This window comes from Beta vulgaris, chromosome 4, assembly GCF_026745355.1.
Source record: "Beta vulgaris subsp. vulgaris cultivar EL10 chromosome 4, EL10.2, whole genome shotgun sequence".
NCBI lineage: Eukaryota > Viridiplantae > Streptophyta > Magnoliopsida > Caryophyllales > Amaranthaceae > Beta > Beta vulgaris.
Window position 1 is genome coordinate 8,128,790 of NC_079205.1, and position 12,030 is coordinate 8,140,819.

The following is a 12,030-nucleotide window of genomic DNA, read 5'->3' on the forward strand; positions in this document are numbered from 1 at the left end:
AATTAGTATATGATGTTGTCCGTGATCTGATTTTGAGTGAGAACATTCGAAGGAAGGAGAATGGAGAATCATCTAGAGCATACAGTGCAGATGGTAGAGGGAGGGGAAAACAAAAGGAAAAAGGGAAGAATTTTCAGGGTAGATCAAAGTCAAGGGGTCGAAGAAAGTTAAAGGGTAGGACTAGTTTACCTGTTGGAATTGTGGTGAGAAGGGTCATCCAAAGAGGGATTATTGTCCACATCCCAAGAAGAATGGTGGAAAATCTGACCATAGTGAGAAACAGGAGGATAGTGATAACTCTTCGATATTTTCTGCATCGAATGAGGTTGAGGAGGCACTGATTTTGAGTGTTGATAGTCCCATAGAGTCATGGATCCTAGACTCGGGGGCATCGTTTCATTCTTCACCCATGATGGAGCTATTCCATGACTTCAAGGCAAAGAAGTTAGGAAAGGTCTATCTTGTTGATGATAAGACATTGGATATTATGGGAAAGGGAGATGTGGTGGTCAAGACTACTAATGGAGGGACATTAAAACTGCATGATGTTAGGTACAATCCTGGCCTAGCAAAGAATCTGATTTATGTGAGTCAGTTAGACTCTTGTGGCTACAAAACTGTGTTATGTGAGGGAAAATGGAAGATTTTCAAAGATTCCATGATCTTGGATAGAGGTACTGAGATGGGAACTCTATAAACTATTGCAGGGTGTACAGACATGAGTGAATGAGACCAAGTTATGGCATACTAGACTTTGTCACATGAGTGAGAAGAGGATGAAAATTTTAGTTTCGAATGATAAGTTGTCAGGGTTGAAATTAGTTGACATGGAAAGTTGGGAGAGTTGTGTTTATGGCAAGCAAAAAAAGGTGAATTTCACAAAAGCCAATAAAGAGTTGAAATATGAGAAACTAGAATTGGTACACACTGATTTGTTGGGTCCTTCCCCAATCAGATCCCTTGGAGGCTCACAGTATTTTGTTACTTTCATTGATGATCACAGCATGAAGGTATGGGTCTATTTCATGAAGAAGAAATCTGAACTTCATGAAACCTTCAAGAAGTGGAAAGCTGAGGTTGAGAATTGGACTGGAAATAAGATTAAGTGTATTAAGTCTGATAATGGAGGTGAGTATGAATTGGCAGAGTATACAAAACTCTTTGAGCAGAATGGCATCATTCTAAAGAGGATTGTTCCAGGAAAACCTCGATAGAATGGAGTTGCAGAGAAAATGAACAGGACACTAACTGAGAAGGATAGAAGTATGAGGTTGCATGCAGGGCTACCTAAGACGTTCTGGGCAGATTCAGTTAATACAGCAGCTTATCTGATCAACAGAGGACCATCAGTTCCATTGAAGTTCAGGTTGCCAGAGGAGATTTGGGGTGGAAAGGAGATAAATCTTTCTTTTCTAAAACTATTTGGTTGTGTTGCTTATGTTCAGTATGAAAAACGTGACAAGTTAGACCCAAAAGCTGTTAAATGTTAATTTATTGGGTATGTTCTGAGAAGTATGGGTATCCATGTTGGGAACCAAAAGGCATGAAGATTTTAAGACACTATGATGTCGCTTTTGATGAGATTAAGTTGTATAAGGATGTATATGGTGATAAATCTGAGATTACTGAGATAGTGAGAGTTCAGGAGAAGGAGGTTGTGGAGATTGGTGGCATTGATGGAAGGGATGTCATTGTTCCAGAATGGGTTGAGCAACATAGAAATGAAGTTCACACTCTTGCAGGGTCTGATTGATGAGTCAGATATCTCATAGCCTGGTAATTCAGAGGATGCTATTGTCATACAACCAAGAGGCTCCAGTTCTAGTACAGGGAGAATAGTCTCTCAAGTTGACTTGAGAAAAATCACAAGGGTGTCCAAAACACCTGTTTGATACTCACCTTTTATGTTTTATTTGCTACTAACTGATGCAGGTGAACCATAATCATACAGGGAAGAAATAAACGCAACTAACTCATCTAAGTGGGAGCTAGCCATGAAAGATGAGATGCAGTCCCTGGAAAAGAATCAGACATGGGAGTTGTCTGCGTTGCCTGCAGGTATGAGAGCACTTAGCAACAAGTGGATCTTCAGATTGAAGAAAGAGCCTGATGGAAGTGTCAGGTATAAGGCGAGATTGGTTGTAAAGGGGTTCCTACAAAAGGATGGTATAGATTATAATGAAATATTTGCTCCTGTTGTGAAGTTGACTACCATTCGTATCTTGTTGGCTATTGTTGTTGCTGAAAATTTTTTCTTAGAACAGATAGATGTTAAGACTGCATTTCTACATAGTGATCTGGATGAGGAGATCTACATGAAGCAACCAGATAGCTTTAGAGTTCAGGGTAAGGAGAACTTGGTGTGCAAGCTCACACTAGTAGAAAAGGTCAATTTGCGTCGCACAAACACGAAAACGACGCAAAAATACTATTTGCGTCGCATGCAATAATGAATCGACGCACAAGACGAACGATGTGCGTCGTATGTAACTAACGTGCGATGCAAATCATCTATGTGCGTCGCATGAAACCCATAGTGCGACGCACATAACAAAGTAATCTGCGTCGCACTTTATTAAAGTGCGTTGCATAAAGTAATCTGTGTCGGACCCCTTGGCCCATTCGACGCAGATCGGCTCAAAATCCACAACCCCTTGCGCGACTTTTAAACACTCCTCTCACCAGTTCAGGGCCCTAACTTCTCTCAAACCCTAACTTCATCTCTATCTCTCTCACCTACCGTCATCTCTCTCTCTCTCACCTTACCTTCGTCTCTCTCTCACCCACCTTACCTTCATCTCTCTCACCTACCTTACCTTCATCTCTTTCGTGTTTCGGATCTTCAACATTCATCTCCGGCATACAAGTCGACGAGTTCTTCTTCGTGTTTTCGGATCTTCGACATTCATCTTCGAAATTTGCGTCCGGCCCAAAACGAAGTTCATCTCTCTCTCTCCCTCTCCCTCTCCCTCTCTCCCTCTCTTTCACTCGCCGAAATTCGTTCGTTTCACTTCGTTTCTCTTCGAAATTCATTCGTTTCACTTTGAAATTGTTCGTTTCACTTTGTTTCTCTTCAAAATTCATTCGTTTCACTTTCAAATTTGTTCGTTTCACTGCGTTACTCTTCGAAATGCATTCGTTTCAAATTCGTTCGTTTCACGCCGTTGTGAAGGGAGTCGTTACTCGTTACAGATCAAGGGAGCCGAGTTGTGAAGGTATTCTTTCTTTTTCTTTATTTTTCTTTATGTCTGATTTTTTTGTTTATTTTTATGGCATTTACCTTCTCTCGTTTTCAGATCTGGAATTTCTTCTCTCGTTTTCAGATCTGAAATTTTCAGTTAAAGGATGGTATTTTCCGATGAGCTTTGATTTTGATTCTTAATCTTTTCTCCTTTGCACCGAGGTTGAATTTTGATTCTTAATCTTTTCTCGTTTTCAGATCTGGTTCTTCTCGAAGTCTTGTAGTTGCGTTTGAGGTGAAGATCTGGATTGCTATGAAATTACATGAAATTCTCGAAGATCTGAAATTTCGACTGGATTGCTATGAAGATTGCATTTGAGTTTTGTATTTTTATTTTTAATTTTATCTCCCCTTCATCTTCTGGTTAGGGTTAGAATTTCTTTTTTCTATTTTTGATTTAGTTTCTTGATTGTTCTCCATCGTTTGTTATTTTTTGTATGTTTTAGTTTTAGATCTGATGTTAGTGGTAATGGTGATATTTTTTTCTTGTATTTTTTTCAATTAAAATTATATAAAACCATGTAACTTCTAGTATTTTTTGCTGTTTTTCTTGTATTTTTTTTTCTTGTATTTTAGATCTGATGTTCTTCATTTCCTTTTCAATTACTGCACACCATGTAACTTCTAGTTTTGTTGTTTCTGTACCACTACCAACTCCACTTTCTATGCTTTCAAAAAAAATTTAATAAAAAAAAAATTAAAAAAAATTGCAATTTGCGTCGCACGTGGCCCAAGGTGCGACGCAAATCACTCATCTGCGTCGGTGCGACGCACATTACCCTTTGAGCTTGGTGGATTGGGCTGGCAAGATCCACTTGCGTCGCACCGTATACAGGTGCGACGCAAATAGGTGAACCATCTGCGTCGTTTCCGCATACGACGCAGATCGTTTCTGAGTCATTTGTGTCGAGGGCTTTGGCGTCGCACCAAAGTCCGACGCAAATAGGCACCTCACATCTGACGCAAATTGCCTTTTCTGTACTAGTGTCAAGAGGAGCTTATATGGATTGAAGCAGGCTCCTAGCAGTGGGTTCAAAAGAGCTGATAGTGATCATTGTTGTTATTTTCAGAGGTATGTGAATGACTATGTTTACTTACTTCTGTATGTTGATGATATGTTGATTGCGGGTACGAGCATGGAGGTGATAAATAATGTGAAGAGAAAGTTGTCACAGGTATATTAGAGATGAAGGATTTGGGTGAATCTACACAAATCTTAGGCATGAAGATTTCCAGAGACAAGTCTATTGGTATGTTGGAGTTGTCTGAAGAGGTTTAATGAAGGAGTTGCAAAACCTAGAAATTTGCCTCTTCCTAGTAATCTTAAATTGACAAGGGAGCATTCACCAACTATAGAAGCAGAAAAGGAGCGGATTGCCACTGTTCCCTATGCTTCAGCTGTTGGTAGCTTGATGTATGCCATGGTGTGCACACGGCCAGACATTGCTTTTGCATTGGAATTTATTAGTAGGTTTGTTTCTAATCCAGGTGAGAAACATTGGGATGCTGTAAAGTGGTTACTAAGGTACTTGAAGGGAACTTCAAGTATGGGGCTTTGTTTCTGGCATAAGGGAGTAAGCTTGAAGGTTATGTTGATGCTAATCTCAGTGGAGATATCGATACAAGAAAAAGTACGTCTGGATATGTCTCCACTGCAGGGGGTACTGTAGTGAGTTGGATGTCCAAATTATAGAAGTGTATCTCTTTGTCTACTACAGAGTCTGAGTATGTGGCTATGTCGGAGGCAGGTAAGGAGATGGTATGGCTTATCGGTTTTCTTAAGGAGATGAGTATTAAACAGGAGAAGGTGATACTTTAAAGTGATAGTCAAAGTGCATTGCATTTGGCTAAGAATGCCATGTATCATTGTAGGAGTAAGCACATTCGTAGGCGCTTTTACTACATCAGGAGTTTAGTGGAGGAGAATGAGTTGAGTTTGGAGAAAGTGTTGGGTGCTAAGAATCCAGCAGATATGCTCACTAAGAGTGTGAGTTGTGATAAATTCAGGTTGTGCAGGATCTTAGTTGGTCTTCGTTGATTGTTAGCGAAGATGGTGGATTAGGAGTTGAGATGAATGAGAGGATGATGAAGGAATGAAGTTTTCTTCACTTACACCTATCTCCAAGTGCGTGGGAGATTATTGGGTATGTGGCATCATATGGAGCTCATGGAGGTGTATGGGTGTGGAGATGAGGTTGCGTAGAAAGGACAACGTCAAAAAGGCTGTATTGGGGGATCGCCCGATCGGGTCGGGCAAGGCCGCCCAATCGAGCCCGCAATAGATTCTGCAGTAGGGCAGATTTTGGACTCCCCCGAGGTCATCAGGCCTCTTCGCCTGATCGAGCCATGTTAGCAAATTACGACGCGGGCGTTAGCTGCCCGATCGTACCCGAAGCAATGTTAGCGTTTGGAATTAAGTGCCCGATGGGGCGGGTCTCGCCCGACCCGATCGGAAGGAGTGTAATTTGTGCAGGGATATAAATAGGTGTCCTCATACGTCTTTTATTGTATCCTACATCATTATTCACATATTAGGGAGAGAGAAAGCTAGAGAGAGAGTTCTTGAAGCGCTTTTGTAATCTTTCTTGAACGTTCATTAATTTCTAGTGCATATTCGTGGTTTTTTCCCACTTCTTGGGTTTCCACGTAAAAGTTTCTGTGTGTTCTTTCTTGCTTTGTTATGTTGTTCTAGTATTATTTACTATTACTTCCTAGATTGATAGTCAATAGAACTTACACTTACGTGGGAAATTTTTCTTTCCTTCTTTCCTTTCCATTATCTTAGCAAAAGTTGTAATCTTGCCTTACATCAGGTTGCTTTGTTTCCATTAATTAAATGCAATCAAGTTAGATTTCTCTCTTGATATTTTATCTTGGTATTAGAGCCCTCGTATTGTGGTACGTAACTAAGCTCATTTGGGTTCATCTGTAGATGGTTTTCTATCTTTGGACTTGGTTTTTGTTTTAATTTGACTTGGTAACTCCTCCTTATCTCTCTGACGTGGGACTTGAGATCAATATCCAACAAAAAGTCGGAAGCTTAATTGAATAAAACATTATTATTATAACGAATGTAATAAAACTCTCAAAAATTAATAAACAATCAACACAAGAATTAATGTGGTCTACTGACAATGTGTTAGCTACATCTACAAGAAAAATGAGACATGTTTTATCTTTTAGGAGAGAGGGTATTACAGATTACATAATATAGAGTCAGAAGTTAATTAGAAGATTTATATAATATCCTTCTAATTAATCTAGCTAAACAAAATGAGCCTAAATTCGAAACTAAAACAGAGAAGTTTACTCAACTGCATATACCCAAAGTTTCAAGGGCATTTCCCTCACACCCCACCATGGCATTTCTCAACCTGAACCTCATACTTGGTTAATCCTAACGTCAAATAATTGAAGGTGAAATTCAACTTTTATCATAACACCACCCAACCCCTCATATTCATTTGGTATTCTTAGAATCGTGGTACTTGTTCATGACATGAAAACCAAGCACCTTATCAAACTACTTTATAACATGTTAAACAACACACCTCTAAACAAATTAGAATATTTCCTTCACATATTTATTAATGAAATCGTACCAAAAAAAACTATATATTTGGAAAAATTATGTTACATAATAATGTATGATTTATTGATTTCTATATAAGTAAAATAAATAGATAAAATTGGCCACGACAAACATTGACTAGTAGCTAGAGCATCATAAACTATATATTAGCCTTAGCTTGGTGCAAAGCATAACATTATTTAATAATGATGCCAGCTGTGGACACTTCGGCCAAACAATTAACCTCTGGTATCATTAAGGATACGCATTACACAAGGGCAATGGTCTGTAATCTTCTGGTGGCCACAAGTCAATATTTGTGGTGCTCGCGTCGTGCACCCAAGTCATAATTTGCGATATTGACGTCAATTTTTTCTTACTTTTAGGGATATAATTATTTCACAAGTGCGTTTTATTATACTTGTCGTATATACTACCTCCATTTCATAAATTGCCGACCAATTGTGTTTTTTCAATAGTATTCGAGATAAGACTTTGGCTACGCTTGTACTATCTTTCAATATCACCAATAATATACTCTATCATAGTAGTTTACAAGAGTCTAAACGACACGGGTTCTTTGCAATTTCGTACTCTTGTTTCCTCGTTCTATCATTTAAGTTATAAGTAGTACTTGTTACTCTTCTTACTCTCTTCTACTACTGTCTACTGGTAGTACTTATGAATGAAACATGATCCGTGAAGAGCCGTTATTCTATTGTAAGTATTCAAACAAAGTTCCTTTTCTTTTGTATGATGTCCTTTTCCCCTCCTTCCCATTAGTTTTGCTTGGATTGTTTATAGAAACGACTTGTAGTCGGCCAAAATATCGTCGTCCAACGAAGTTTCGTCACTTAGTATTATTGCCATTTCACATCATGCGTGGTATGGCAGATTTGTATGCATGGAGAATTGGAGATTATCCATCAGAAGGCTGGTAAATTGTGTCAACGTTAGTAAATTCTAGATTTTACACTCGTGTAAGATTTCACATGACAATTGTCCATCATTAATTATCATAGTCACGTGTCCAAGAGTTATGGTAACAATCTATATAATCTATACTAATATATTAAAAGGTGTTCATAAGAATGTCTATGTGCCATGTGGCACTCTCCTCTAAGACTCTAATGCATATGCACTATTTTCATGCAAAACGATCTCTCAAATAAAAAAAATAATGTTGTGTGGTTAGAGCATCTACAATGGGTGGGTGGATCTTTGTTGGTCTTTGTAGTTTTTCCATTCTCTCTCCTTTCCTCCTTCTTACACCTCACATCCCACTAACTTCCCACCAACTCATCTTTTTTTTCTCACAATGGCTAGACTAGTTGTACTTGGTTTTTCTAATTCTCTCTCTTACTTTTGGTATACTCCATCATATACTCTTTTTCCTATTGAAAATGTTCTTATTCTTGTATAGAATAGATAATTTTTATTCATGTTTTAATTAGTGATATATTAATTAATTTATATACATTTTGAATAATTTTAGGTAGGAGAAAGTTATTAGAAAGAAAAGTAGGTTGTGAAAATATATGATAAAATATATCAAATTTAGGCTCAATTTATAGATAATATTTTTTATAGTTGTAATGTAATTTTATTAAAAAAAATTATAAGCTGGTTTTATTTACTTTAAAACAAAAAAACAATCTTGTAAAAAAAAAACAGCAACAATAAAACAATATTGATACATATGGCAACACCCCATTTGTTGTTATGCACACCATCCAAGGCATGGTTGGTCTAGAATTCCAGACCAACCAACTCCAAGGGCCAATTGCTCCAATGGTAAAGCTAAGTAAAGCTAGCTTTACTTTTTGCTAGACCAACCAAAACCAACCCCATTGCTTATGCTCTTAGAAGGTATTGAACATGTGACCTTTGAAAGGAAAAATGAGAGCTTTACCATTGACCCAACATAACATCGTTGATTAATATTTTAAAATAAATTATAATAAGGTCTTGTAATTATTTCTCATTAAAAGACTATACAAGTAGTTAGATACTTAACACATTAATGGTAATGATAATAGACTACAGTGGTCAATTTTTTCCTCACAAGACAAAAATTTAAGAAAAGATTCAACCCGGAGCATCGACTGGTACACGCACTAGTACAAATATATTAAAAGGCGTGCGAAAACAAGAAATTTTGCCACATGGCACTGTCCTTATGGAGTTTTAGTTCATGTAATCCATGTACATTAAAAAAATTAAGAAATTGCATAGTAAGGGTTTGATCTGATGATCCCGAAACCTCACGTACATATACTAAAGTTTTAATCACTACACTAGTGGAAAAATGAAGAAGGGTTGCGCTGAAAAAACCCTGTAGGGCTGCGCTTTTTGACAGCAGCCCTTTCAATAGCAGCCCTTCACTTTTTAAGTAGGGTTGCGCTAGACAAGCGCAGCCCTTCTAAGCTAGAAGGGTTGTGCTTTTACCTAAGAAGCGCAGCCCTTCCTACCAAAAAAAAAAATTCGACATTTTTTTACTATTAATCTCACATTTTCTGAATTTTAACATTTGCATTAAACTTTAAAGTAAACCATCCAAATCCAAAAGAGAAGAAATCATAGATCTACAATGCAACTAAACCCAAATATACAGAAGAGAAGAAATTATAGATCTACAATGCAACTAAACCCAAAACAAAAAAAAAAAGAACGTAACAAAAAGGAACAAACACTAATATACAGAAGAGAACAAAATTATAGATCTAAAAATACAAGAACATTAATCAAAACAAAGATTAAGAAATTATAGATCTCAAAATACAAGAACTACCTCCAAACATTAACCTAATAATGTTTAAATACATAAAACAAAACCCTAATACATAATTAAGGAAAAAAAATTCTGAAAAACTTAAAATGCCTATTTGGAGGCTTAAACGAACTCGGATGGCTTAAAAATCCTAAACGTCACGGCATATCAGTGGGTTTGACTCGTTGGCCCTTTCCGCTTCCGAAAAGGTATCACAATAGGCAATCGGATTCCGTCGGCATGATTCATGCAAATCATTTCATGCTTTTGTCGCAACTTTTCTGGGAGTTTTTGAGAGAGAAGAGAGGAGGAGGAAAGGGAGGAGGGACGTGAGAGAAGGAGGAAAAGGGAGGAGGGACGTGAGAGAGGAGAGAGAATGAGGGATAATATATTTGACGAATCCCACTTAATATTTGAAACCCGCGAACTTTTTTATTTCAATTTTTTTTAAGAAGGGCTGCGCTTTTCTTCAAAAGCGCAGCCCTTCTTACATACAGAAGGGTTGCGCTTTTCCTAAAAGCGCAACCCTTCACTAGTACGGCTGCGCTTTTAAGAAAAGCGCAGCCCTTCCTGCGCAGCCCTTTCTTTTTTTTTCCCTAGTGCTAGGCTAAGTTGTATTTAGTGTTATCATCATAAAGTATTATATGAATAAATGAAATTTTTTCTTACCCGGGGCATAGCCCGGGCCTAATAACTAGTAAATATATTAAAAAGCGTGCGAAAGAAAGCCTACGTGCTACGTGGCACTCTCTTCAAATTTCTAACGTAAATGTTTTATGTCTATATGTACTCCTTACTTTTTAAAAAATGTGCAAGTGCAAGGTATCAAATATGTGACTTTTGAAAAGAAAATTAAGAGCTTAACCATCAATACACTATGACTTTGTTGTCTAATATTTCAAATAAACTATGACAAAGTCTTGTAATAATTATACTTAACTATAAAGACTTGAACAAGTATATACATCTATATAACACACTTATTGCGTAACTTACAAGACAATATTGGTGTCATATTCGTTCTCTTACCACAATTCCTTTTAAGGTATTGTTTTCAAACTCAAACCATTCAATTTTTTGTTTACTTATCACATCGTGATGTGAATTTTTCAATTTTTTAATTGATAAAAAATACAAAAAGTAGCAAAATAAATTATAAAATTTAAAAATAATAACATATTTGTTTATTGTAACTGACCCGAGGCATCGTCCGAGAAAAGAAAACTAGTTTTTTAATATTGAAGAAGATAGGCAAACATAATAGAGAGAGATTATTGTGACCTAGGTCATGCTTTGATTTGTCTCATACCTAAGCAAAACTCCCTGAACCAGTAAAGCAATTTCCCTTGATAAGCATGTGCAATACTTTGTATATAATTGTGACTAAGATTCTAGTCAATAGAATGAAATTGCTAATTTCAGGATGGTCCCGAATCAAAATAGCTTCATAAAAGGGAGGGGGCTAGAGATAAACCTAGTTGTTGCCTCAGAGTTGTTTATGCATAAGAAAAAGGGAAAATGAGGGTGGTTTGCTCTCAAGATTAATTTTGAAAAGGCCTATAATCGCATTAAATGGAGTTTCATGCGCAGTATTTAGAATACCATGACCTAGATCCTAATTCCATCAGTTTGATCATTAAGTGTATCTCTCAAGCCTCGTCCCCTACCTTAATAAATGGAAAGAAATCCGAGAAATTCAATCACTCGAGGGGCTTGCGTCAGGGGGACCCTATCTCTCCATATCTCTTTAATGTGTGTCTTGAGGCTCTCTCTCGAATGATCCCTAAAGAATGTGAGGATAAAGAGTAGACTTTGTTTGGGGTATGTAGGGAAAACATTTCTGTGTTTCACCTTATGTTTGCAGACGATCTCATTTTATTTGGGAGAGTGGATGAAAATACTGCATTCTCGGTGAGATGTACCATGGAGAGGTTTTGTGAGGTGTCAGGGACTCAGGGCAGAAAATTAATGAGAGCAAGAGTAAACTAACTTTCTCCCGCAACAATCCTGAGGAGATGCGGGACCTCTTCCAAGAGACTTTGAATGTCCGTAAAAGTGAGGATTTGGGGTTATACCTTCGTTTGCCTATCTCGCACAAGAGACCAACGAGAACCCAAGTCCAATTTGTGGTGGATAAAGTCAGAGCTTACAAAATAGAAGACATATTACCTAGGGTTGTTCAATATCGGATATCGGATCTGATCTGATACAATCCGAAAATTCGGATATCTGAAAATTTCGGATCGGAGGAATTGCGATCTGAATCCGACCCAAAATTTTCAGATATCAGAACTATTTTGGATCGGATCACCGGGTTTTCGAATCGGACATCTGATTTTCGGATCGGACCGCTGACATTTTTGAAAAATTCTAATCCGTATCAGATCCGAAAACCCGAATTTTTTTTCGGATATCCTATACGAAATATTCGAAATCTTAAAATCGGAT